Consider the following 12,343-nt stretch of genomic DNA (forward strand, 5'->3'; position numbering starts at 1 on the left):
TGCTCACAATACTGCCTCTCATCTTTACACTAGTTGAGACTCACTGTGAGCACAATACATTTCCCTGTGCCATTGATTTTGGTCTTGGTCATATGGTATTGGCAAATGAAATATGAGTGGATATAACAGCCTGCCAATTTGGGGTCAAGGCCTAAAGAGGCATCACATGTTTCCACATACCCTTCTTGCACTTCTGACTTCTGCAATGAGAAGACCCTGCTCCAAGTACCCATTACCCTTTTAGTCTAGGTCCAGGAATGAAGACTGGAGCAAACTTGGACCTAATCTGAAGACTAGAGTCCAGCCTAGCTTAGATGAGCCCAGTTAAGATGAACCAAACCCCAGCTAACCCACAGACCCATGAATGTGAGAAATAAACATTGATTATAGACCACTGAAATTTTGAAATTACTTGATATTGCAAGCAGAAACCTGACTATTATAGCTCGTAGGTTGGAGGTTTTGTATCCATAACATCTAGCTCAGTACCTAATAAAGATGGATACTTCATAAATAGTTGCTGGATGAAAAAAGGAAGGACTTTATGGAGATTGGACTAATTATCTTGCCTTAACTACCTCAAAGGTATTTCACTCATTAGAGCAAGGTACTTAGGGGAATCAAATCCAGTATTTATGGACTAATTTTCTTTACATCAAAACTGAGATATCTCCCTCTCTCTCTGAAAGGTATATATATACCTTTCAATCCAAAGAGGTCTACCCAGAAGAAAACAAACAAACAAACAAACAAACAAAAAATAGTGACTTAGTACACAGCCCTACTACTTCCAGAACAATACTGTACTTTTCTTCCTGCTAGTGGATCAGAATGAGTATTTCTGCATATGAATATCAGCTCTGAATGAACCAAACAATTCTCTCTATTTTACCCTTTTAGAGTGTTTTAGTCTAGCTCTTAGTACACCAAGGGTTTGGAGTTTAGGTACTGAAGGTTCTGGAGAAGATGAAAGTGGTGTGGTCTGGGACTTTAACCAGCAAAGAGGCAACAAGTGAAGAGGTGGTTTAAAAGGAACAAAAACACTAAAGGAAATTTTGTCAGGATGGAGGAGGAGGGAATTACACATAAGAATATAGGTGCCCTTTGAGAATTCTGTAAGCAGGGTGGTCCAGGAGTAGAAAGAGAGATGGGCTTTTGAAATGTCAGAGAGAGAGAGAGAGAGAGAGAGAGAGAGAGAGAGAGAGAGAGAGAGAGAGAGAAAGAGAGAGAAGCAAATGGACTTGTTGCTGAAAAGAGGGAGACCCTGGATAAAGATGGGGGATCAAACTAGCATGAGTGAGTATGTTGCGTGATCTGCCAATAAGTGACTTGAGGCATTTTTCTGAGATTTTGGTAACCCAAAGAACTATTTATTTTTATGGAAAAATACTACATATTATTTTCTTAATTGTGAGTAATAGTCCTTGAAAAGGGGGAAAAACACATTTAGCATCTGTATGTCAATGCTGCTCTAAACCTAAGGAGAGAAGCTTTGCTTTTCAAAGTTTAAGGAGCACTTGAAACTCAGACCAATATTGATTTTCTTGCTGGGATAGAGCTTGGAATTAGGTCTGATTAGCCTTTTGATTGCTTTGAAATATATACAGTGTTTTATTTTCCTCTTGTATCTTTGAGACTATGGGACAAGGAAAGAAAAATTGTGCCCTGAGAAATAGAACATATTATCTTGATTGTAGGATTTCTAAAATTAATCATTTGCCAGTCAGATTGCTTGGTGGGGAGGTGGCTCAAAAACATGTTCTTTCAAGACTTTTTCTCTTTGCTTAACCATGGGATTTGTAGCTTGGTTATTTTTCTATGAAAAATAATTTTATTGGATTGGTGATTGATTGCAAGCAAAATACTGAATGAGATTTTAGTTCTTTGGCATTTCTAATCAATAATACTTGAAGCATAAGGAAGAATGTTAGTTATCTCGCACTTAGACATTTTTTTGAAAAAGGCAATTAGTGATGCTTTGTTGTGAATGCCTTTTTATCAAAGGGTATGAAGTCTTAAGTTTCATTATATGTACCTTCAAGTTGACAGCTACAGTTTGAATATCCTGGCACAGTAGATGTTCCAGGGTTTTTTGAACAACATTTAGGGGATAGGCAAGAATCCAGGATCTTTTTCCAATTAATTCTGTTGTTTACATTTGAAAGAGACCCCAGGTGGTTTTGGTGAACAATTTCATTGATCTCCTTATTTAACAACTTTGTACACATGTGACAAACCAGGGTTGGTTAGTTCCTTTCATTTTCTTTCCTGCTCTCTTTCTTCCTCTCCTCTCTCCATTTTTCTTCTTTTTTCTCTTCTTTTGAATTCTGGAGATTCTGTATATATGTATTTGAATCTTCACTTTAGTTGTCCTAAAATTTCTTACCAGCTAGTCTCCTAAACATTATCCCTTCACTTACATTGTGATTGTTTATTTTAACCTTGATTTTGATTCTGAAGAGAATACATTTTATTAAGATAAGCCTCTTTTTAATCAACTGCATATGCTCATGTCTATCTTACAACATAGAATAAAGCCCTGGCTGGTATGTCTCAGTGGCTTGAGCACTGGCCTGTGAACCAAAGGGTTTTCAGTTCAAATCCAGGTCAGGGCACATGCCTGGGTAATGGTTCAGGTCCCCAGTAAGGGGTGAATGAGAGGCAACCACACATTGATGTTTCTCTCCCTCTCTTTCTTCCTTTCTTCCTCACTACATAAAAAGAAAACAAATAAAATCTTTTTAAAAAAGATTTTATTTATTTATCTTTATAGGGGAAGGGAAGGAGAGAGGGAGAGAAGCATCAATGTATGGTTGCCTCTCGTGTGTCCCCTGCTGGGAACTGGCCTGCAACCTAGGCATGTACCCTGACTGGGAATCGAACCGCAATCCTGTGGTTCGCAGGCCCTCACTCAATCCACTGAGCTACACCAGCCAGGGTGAAAATGAATAAAATCTTAAACAATAAAGACATAAGATAAAATTATAGGTGTCTGCCATCTTTAAATAGACCCAACATATGAGAAGCCAGATTTATAAATCAGTAAGTACTTGCTTTGCAAAATATATTCTCACTTTATTAAATAATTTATAGTAGCATTCATAGATTTAAAGAGTCATAAGAAACCTTAAAACTTATCATATATCCACCCTGGCTGATGTGGCTCAGTGGATTGAGTGCTAGCCTGCAAACTGAAATGTTGCCAGTTGGATGTCCAGACAGGGCACATATCCAGGTTGCGGGCCAGGTCCCTAGCTTGGGGCATGCAAGAGGCAGCCACACATTAAAGTTTCTTTCCCTCTCTTTCTCCCTCCCTTCCCCTCTCTCTAAAAATAAATAAATAAAATCTAAAATAAATTTTATATAGCAAAAAAAAGTTATCATGCATCCAATGACTGGATCATCTTATTAAATTTCTGCTGTTAATCTGCCTATCCTTGGATGCCTCTAGTGACAGGGGACTCACTGTCACCATAGGAAGTTCCCCACATCCTTTTTAGTATTATGCCATATTATTATTTTAAATGAGCAAGTAGGTTATTTAATCTGCTCTTTCACAACTTTTACCTATTGCTCCCAATTTTGTTTTTGTGTTTCCTTCATCTACAGAATAAAATAAGATTAGTTGGCTGAAGAAGATATCTTTTTAAAAATATTTGCAGGTAAGGAATTTGAAATACAGGGGAGATATGTGATATGCCTAAGATATGGTAAGAAATTAATAAATGCCCGATCCCAATTTTTTTTCACTTTTCATGATTTGAGTAACAGAATTTTAATTATATTCAGCTGTATCATGCTATGTAAAATACAATAGAGTGTGAATGATATACACACACACTAAGTTCCTGTTTTCTAGTTAAAAATAGAATAATAGTGTGTGTGTATAATTGACATGATAAAGTTTCCTAATTGCCATAAACATGAAGGAAACCCATATCCCCAGCATTTCTGCCAGTTAGTTGCAAAGGTGCTAGACTCAAAGTCTCGGCAGTTAAACTTGTTGGTCTGTGAAGCCAAATAAGTAAGTATAGACTGAATGAACACCCTCAAGGTCCTTAATTTAAAAAGAAGATACCTTCTGTTCCAACCTAGAAAAGCTAAGCAAATAACAAAACTTGTTCTAGGATACTGAGGTTCAAGTTTACAGTATGACAAGCCTAAACAAAGTTTGGTTTGTTAAATAGAATAAAGTTTTGACTTTCTTCCTGTCTGAGGAAGCAGTTCTTAAAACATGCCTACAATATCAGCAGGGCTAGTGTCACTGAAAAGCCAATAAGATAGGCAAAGTGAAGATATCTTTTTTTAAAAGATCTTACTAACTTATCTTTAGAGGGGAAGGGAAGGAGAGAAGGAGAGAAATATCAATGTATGGTTGCCTCTCCTGAGTCCTCTGCTGGGAACTGGTCTGCAACCCAGGCATGTGCCCTGACTGGGAATCAAACTATGATCGTGTGGTTTGCAGGCCCGCACTCAATCCACTGAGCTACACCAGCCAGGACAAAAGTGAAGATATCTTAAAGGTTTAGGAACCTCCCTTTTTGTGGACCAGTCATTCCACTGCAACATTTATTCCCCCACAATACACACAACCTTGCATAAACACACACGAAGAAAGCAAAAAGAAAACATTTTAAGTTATGAACTAAGGTCCAATCTCATCAGCCAAAAATTTATTGCCATTTTATTATATTTTCCTGTTTCTTCCCATTATGAATATTATGTTCTTAAAATCCATTCAAGAAGCATTCCAGCCCTGGCTGGTGTAGCTCAGTGTATTGAGCGTGGGCCTGTGAACCAAAAGATCACGGTTTGATTCCCAGTCAGGGCACATGCCTGGGTTGCAGGCCAGTTCCCGGCAGGGAATGCACGAGAGGCAACTATACATTGATATTTCTCTCCCTCTCTCCTTCCCTTCCCCTCTAAAGATAAATAAATAAAATCTTAAAAAAAGAAGCATTTCAATTTTATTTAGATGGCAGTGGAGCTAGCAATCTAGTAAGGAAGAAAAATACGTCTAACAGTTAAAACAAGCATATGATTGCAAAGTTAGATTATTAAATTGCTTGTTTCAGAAATGTAGCTACATGGAGTTCTTTTCACATGCAGATATAAATACACATACAAGCTAACCAAACAACTTATTTTAGCTGTCATGGATATATAAAATCATTGGGTAGTGAAGGAGTTCTCAAGTATAATTCTCTTACAGAATACAAAAAATCATAGCAGCTCTAAACGTGCATTTCTCCCAAAGGTAGCACCATTATTGCTATTATACACACACAAAAAAACAGATGTCGTGAGTGAATTTGACTACTCCTTTAACAAGACAGACCCAAATTCAAAGCTTATATAATCATAGATTCAATCATTAGGCATCTGTCCAGTGCTCTTAGCTGCAATTTTTTTTGCTTTCAACTCATTTGGACATCTTTTCAAGATGGAAATCCAGATGGAACATTCTCAACTCTCTACCTAAAACTTAAAAATAAAAGAAAAAAGTGCCTTACAGCTCTGGTGGGGCAGGTCAAGGAGTAAGAGAATGATGCCCTTTTTATTGTCACATAATAGACAATCATATGCCAAATCAATAATAGCCAAAAAGCAGTCAAATATTTGGGCATCTCATATCTTCTTTATGCCTTCTCATAGCAGGGTAGCAATAATCCTGTACAGGGATAGAAAGAATTATACTGAAGCAACAATGCCTACAAATACACTTTGGAAACATATTGGAAAAGAAAGAAGGTTCTGGAAGTCTTCTTTCTTTTTTTCTTTTTTGCACTCAGACCTCAGGTCCATGTTCTCTAGGTTACATTCCTACTAAGTTGTATTTCACATAGCATGATACCTTTCCCTAACAGCTGAATGTAAGTGGAATTTTTTTACTCAAATCATAAAAAGTGAAAACAGACTGAGGATCAGGAATTTATTAGTTTCTTACCAGATCTTAGGCAAATCACATATCTTTTTTACATTTCAAATTTCTTGCCTGAAAAATTTTAAAAATGACACCCTTTTCAGCCAACTAATCTTTTATTATGTAGGCAAAGAAAACACAATAAGTAAAATTGGAATAGGAAGATTAACACTTGGTTGAATGGGGGAGAGAAGAGAGAAAAGAGTCATAAAAATGTACACTTGTATTTGTGAGTTTTATGATTCTTAATATTCTTGTTAGAGAGTAAAATAGCTTCCCACAATATGCATCCCTTCAGTCCTTAGTCTTTCATCAATAACTATACATAAATTACATTTCTGTGTGGCAAGCACTTCAGTTTTGCAGCAGTCTGTTCCTTTTACTATTCCATATGTGATATTTTTCCAACTCAAAGCCCACCATTTCCCATTAATTATTTATACTAGGGTAAATAAAGCTGCCTGCTGTAGGTCATACTGGAAGCTGCTCCTGCTTCCCAGTGACCTGGGTTTACTGAGACATGGATTAGCTAGTCATTAAGATCAATACCCAAGAGCCTGAAATTGATACTGGTTATAAAAGCCTGCCATATGAGGAAGAGAATTAGCATGCACCAATCCTCATATACACCCTTCACCTACACACTCTCAATAAAAATCAACCCCTTGCCAACTCATTTCAGATTTTTAGATCTTGATGTGATTCTTTTAAATAGACAAATAACTTTACAAGCATATTCATCTGCTAGGGGGAGGCTGACTCATGTCAGTTCAGGAATAAAAATAGGGAGTACTAATATTGACAATTTTTACAGAACATGTTTCCATATTTGTCATTGTTTTCTTCTCCTTGTTCCTTTTAAATCAAGGAATTTGCTCTCCCCTGGCCATTCCCAGAAACTGTGCATTGAATGTAGATGGTGGGTTGAATAGGCACAAAAAGGGCACATCTGTGCCTCAGCATTTTTTCTCTAGGTTACTATAGAGATGCCTGTTTGTGAGTTAGCATCTTGTAAACCTTCACTTACTGCAGTGAGATCTTAAGCTTTAGTGTAGTTCAATACTCTTTTATTTGAACTTTTCTTTTCTTGAGTTCTTGTAGTAGTTGGCTTTTCACCTGACAACAACTATTCACTTTCACCCCCTCTGCATATCCAGAGCAGTGTATAAAGGACACAGGGGTCACCGTATTCTAAAATCAAATAAAGTAGCTTATGAAGGGGAAAATGGCAGTGAGGTAGGTGGGAGATGAACTCGCTTGTGCACCCAACTGGGATATCTACCTGGTCTTCTCAAGAACAGAGTGAACAGCCAATGGAATCCCAGCTTATATGAAGTTTGAAAGCCACGATTGTAGAAGATGTTGAAAAACAGATGTGGCTAGTTGAGTGAAATATCATGGTTATTGCTGTACTTCATCAAAGGATATTCTATTAGTTCTCTAACTGTTGGTATTTTAAATCTCATAGAATACTCCCCTGCTGTCTTAATCCATTTTGTCTTCACCCTGCCTTCAATCACATACAAGATAAGGTAGGAGTTGTGAATGCCAATAAACCCGCTGGAGGAGAGAACATACCAACAAAGCAACCACCAACAGGTAAAACCCAAGTACAACAAGAGAGCCCCCCCAAAAAGAAGAAAGGGCAACCCTGGAACATCCAGACAAGGAGATCAGAGAGACCACACCACCGAATCCTATAGAATTCCTACCATAGAAGTTTACCCTACAAAGACAGCTAGCAAAGTAGAGAATCAGGAAGCAAGAAGCAAACAAAAAAGTCACTTAAAATGGGGAGACAAAGGAAGAACTTGCACTCAGAAGGAATGGAAGACTCCCCACCAAAAGAGCTAAATGAAATGGAGGCAAGCAAATGATCAGATATGGAATTCAAAAGAATGGTGATAAGGATGCTCAAGGAACTCACAGACAACTACAAGGAACTGAGTGAGAACTACAAAAGTATGGAAAAGGATATAAAACCTATAAACAAGAACCAGGAAGAAATAAAGAATACAATTTATGAAATAAAAAAAAACACTAGAAGGAATTACAAGCAGGTTGGATGAAAAAGAAAAACAAATTAGTGAACTGAAAGACAAGACAGAAAAAAAAAAACAGGTAGAGCAGCTACACAAAAAAAGACTAAAAATATGAAGATAGCTTAAGGGAACTGCAAGACAGCATGAAACACAACAAAATTCAAATCATAGGAATAGCAGAGGGAGAAGAAAAGGAACTAGGGATAGAAACCCTGCTTGAAAAAATAATGACAGAAAACTTTCCAAACCTGGAGATGGGAAAAACCATTCAAATTCAGGAAGCACAGAGGATCCCAATCAAGATGAACCCAAAGACACCTATTTCAAGACACATTATAATTAAAATGACAAGTTTTAAGGACAAGGAGAGAATCTTAAAAGCAGCAAGGGAGACACCAGCAGTAACATACAAGGGAGCTCCAATAAAGCTAACAGGTGATTTCTCAACAAACACACTGCAGGCCAGAAGAGAATGGCAAAAAATATTCTCAGTAGTGAAGCAAAGGACTGCAACCAGGACTACTCTACCCAGTGAGACTCTGAAATAAAATAGGAGGCAAAATAAGGAGTTTCCCAGGCAAAAGAAGGCTAAAAGAATACACATCCACCAAACCTGCAGTACAAGATATACTAAAGAGACTGCTCTAAGAAAAGGAAGAAAAAGAGTGAGAGAGAGAACACAGGTACAAAGGAAGACAAATGGCAATGAATAAACACCTATCAATAATAACCTTAAATGTAAATAGATTAGATTCTCCAATCAAAAGACATAGGGTAACTGAATGGATAAGAAAACATGACCCACACATATGCTATCTACAAGAGACTCACCTCAGAGCAAAAGACCTACACAGACTGAGACCGAAGGGTTGGATAAAAATATTCTAAGCAAATGGACATCAAGAAAAGCTGGGGGAGCAATATTTATATCAGACAAAATAGATTTCAAAACAAAAGTCATAAAAAGAAACACTGAAGAACACTTCATAATATTAAAGGGAAGAATACATCAAAAAGACATAAACATTATAAACATATATGTACCAACATAGGAGCAACAAAATATATAAGGAAAATCTTGGAAGACCTCAAGAAAGGTATAGACAGCAACACTTGTGCTAGGTGATACTAACACCCTACTGTCAAAACGGATAGATCTTCCAAACAAAACATCGATAAGGATATTGTGGCACTGAACAATGCCCTACATCAAATGGATTTAACTGATGTATATAAAACCTTTCATCCCAAAGAAGCAACGTACACATTGTTTTCAAATGTACATGTAACATTATGAAAGACAACATGATAGGACACAAAACAAACCTCAACAAATTTAAGAAAATTGAAATCATATCAAGGATTTTTCTCAGAGCACAAGGGACTGAAACTAGAAACCAACCTCAAGGAAAAAACTGAAAAACACTACAATACAGGGAGATTGAATAGTATAGTATTAAACAATGCATGGGTTAAGAATGAGGTCAAGGTAGAAATAAGAAAGTTTCTAGAAACAAATCAAAATGAACACACAACAGCCCAAAACTAATGAAACACGGCAAAGGGAGTCCTGAGAGAGAAGTTCATAGCGATACAGTCCTACCTAAAAAAGATAGAAACATTTCTAATAAGCAACCTAACTCTACATCTATAAGAACTGGAAAAGCAACAACAAACATAACCCAGAGTGAGTACAGGAAAGGAAATAACCAAGATCAGAGAAGAATTAAATAACATAGAGACTAAAAGAACAGTTCAAAGATTCAATAAATCCAGGAGTGGGTAGTTTGAAAAGATAAACAAAATCAACAAGCTTTTAAGCTGACTCATCAAGAAAAAAAAGAGAGGACCCAAAATACAAAAACAGAAATGAAAGAAGAGAGATTACAACCAATACCACAAAGATAAAAACGATCATAAGAAATTACTATAACAACTATATGCCAATAAATTTGAAAACCAGGGGAAATGGACATATTTCTAGAAAAATATCACCCCCCAAAACTTAGTGAAGAAGAAGCGGAAAGCCTGGACAGACCAATAACAGCTGACAAAATCGAAGCAGTAATCCAAAATCCCCCGGTGCACAAAAGCCCTGGACCTGATAGTTTCACAGGAGAATTTTATAAAACTTTTTTTTCAAGATTTAATGTTTTTTTCTTTTTTAAAAATTTATTTAATTATTTTTCACAATAAATTCAAGGTGGATAAAAGACTTAAATATAAGCCATGACACCATTAAAGTCCTAGAGGAGAGCATTGGCAGGAAAATCTCAGATATTTCACGCAGCAACATTTTTACTGATATGTTCCCTAAAGCAAAGAATATAAAGGAAAGAACTTTATAAAACTTTTAAGGAAGAGCCAATCCTCATCCTTCTCAGACTATCCCAAAAAATCCAAGAAGAGGGAAGATTTCCAAACTCTTTTTAGGAAGCCAGTATCATCGAATTCCAAAGCCACATAAAGACACAACAAAGAAAGAAAACTACAAGCCAATGTCACTGAAAAACATAGATGTTAAAATCCTGAACAAAATATTGTCAAGGTGCATCCAGCAATACCTTAAAAAGATCATACACCATGATCAAGTGGGATTTATTCCAGGGATGAAAGGATGGTACAATATTTGCAAATTGATAAACATAATACATCACATAAAGGAAAGACAAAAATCACACAATCATATCAACAGATGTGGAAAAAGCATTTGATAAGATACAACGCCCACTTATGATAAAAAACACTCAGCAAAGTGAGAATAGAGGGAGCATTTCTCAAAGTAATAAAGACCATATATGAGAACCTACAGCCAACATCATACTCACTGGGCAAAAACTAAAAGCTTTCCCACTAAGATCAGGAACAAGACAAGGTTGTCCACTTTTATCACTTCTATTTGCCATAGTATTGGAAGTCCTAGCAACAGAGATCAGACAAAAAAGAGAAATAAAAGGTCATCTAATTTGGAAATGCACAAGTAAAACTGTCACTGTTTGCACATGATATGATAGTGTACATAGAAAACACTATAGACTCCATCAAATAACTACTTGACCTAATACACAAAACTGGGGAAACAGCAGAGTTCAAAGTCAATATTCAGAAATCAAAGGTATTTTTGTATACCAACAATGAAAGATCAGAATCAGAAGTCAGGAAAAAATCCCATTTACTATAACAACAAGAAAAATAAAGTACCTAGGAATAAACCTAACCAAGAAGATGAAAGACCTGTACTCAGAAAACTACACAACGCTGAAGGAAAAAAAATAAGGAAGACACAAATAAATGGAAACATATACTGTGTTCATGGATTGGAAGAATCAACATGATCAAAATGACTGTATTACCCAAAGCAATTTATAGATTCAACACAATCTCTATTAAAATACCAATGACATATTTCACAGATACAGAACAAACATTTAAAAAATCTATATGGAACCTGAATGCCAGGGAAATTTTGAGAAAGAAGAACAAACTAGGAGGGATCACAATACCAGATGTAAAACTATATTCTAAGGCAATTATAATCAAAAGAGTATGGTGCTGGCATAGGAAAAGACACATAGACCAGTTGAACAGAATAGAGAGCCCAGAAATAAACCCAAGCCTCTATGGACAATTAATATTTGACAAAGTGGACAGAAGCATAAAATGGAGCAAAAAAAGCCTCTTCAACAAATGGTGTAGGGAGAGCTGGACAGATACATGTAAAAAATTGATACTTGATGACCAACTTACACCATACACAAAAATAAATTAGAGGTGGATAAAAGACTTAAATATAAGTCACGATACCATAAAAGTCATAGAGGAGAACATAAGCAAGAAAATGTCAGATGTTCCATGCAGCGATATTTTCACCAGTATATTCCCTAGAGCAAGGGACATAGAATAAAGAATACTCAAATGGGATCTCATTAAAACAAAAAGCTCCTGCATAGCTGAAGAAAACAGCATTAAAATGAAAAGAGACCAACCATATGGGAAAACATATTTGCCAATGATACCTCAGACAAGGATTTGATATCCAAAATATATAAAGAACTCACACAGCTCCACTCCAGGAAGACAAACAACCCAATTAAAAAATGGGCAAAGGACCTGAACAGACACTTCTCCAAGGATGACATACAGAAGACCCAGAGACATATGAAAATATGCCCAGCATCACTAGCCATCAGAGAGATGCAAATTAAAACCACAATCAGATACCACTTCTCACTGTTGAGAATGGCCATCATAAGCAAATCAACAAACAACAACTGTTGGCGAGGTTGTGGAGAACAGGGAACCTTACTGCACTGTTGGTGGGAATGGAGACTGGTTCAGGCACTATGGGAAACAGTATGGAATTTCCTCAGAAAAATAA

This window comes from Sturnira hondurensis, unplaced genomic scaffold (genome assembly GCF_014824575.4).
Source record: "Sturnira hondurensis isolate 20B ecotype Veracruz unplaced genomic scaffold, ASM1482457v3 Scaffold0018484, whole genome shotgun sequence".
Lineage (NCBI taxonomy): Eukaryota > Metazoa > Chordata > Mammalia > Chiroptera > Phyllostomidae > Sturnira > Sturnira hondurensis.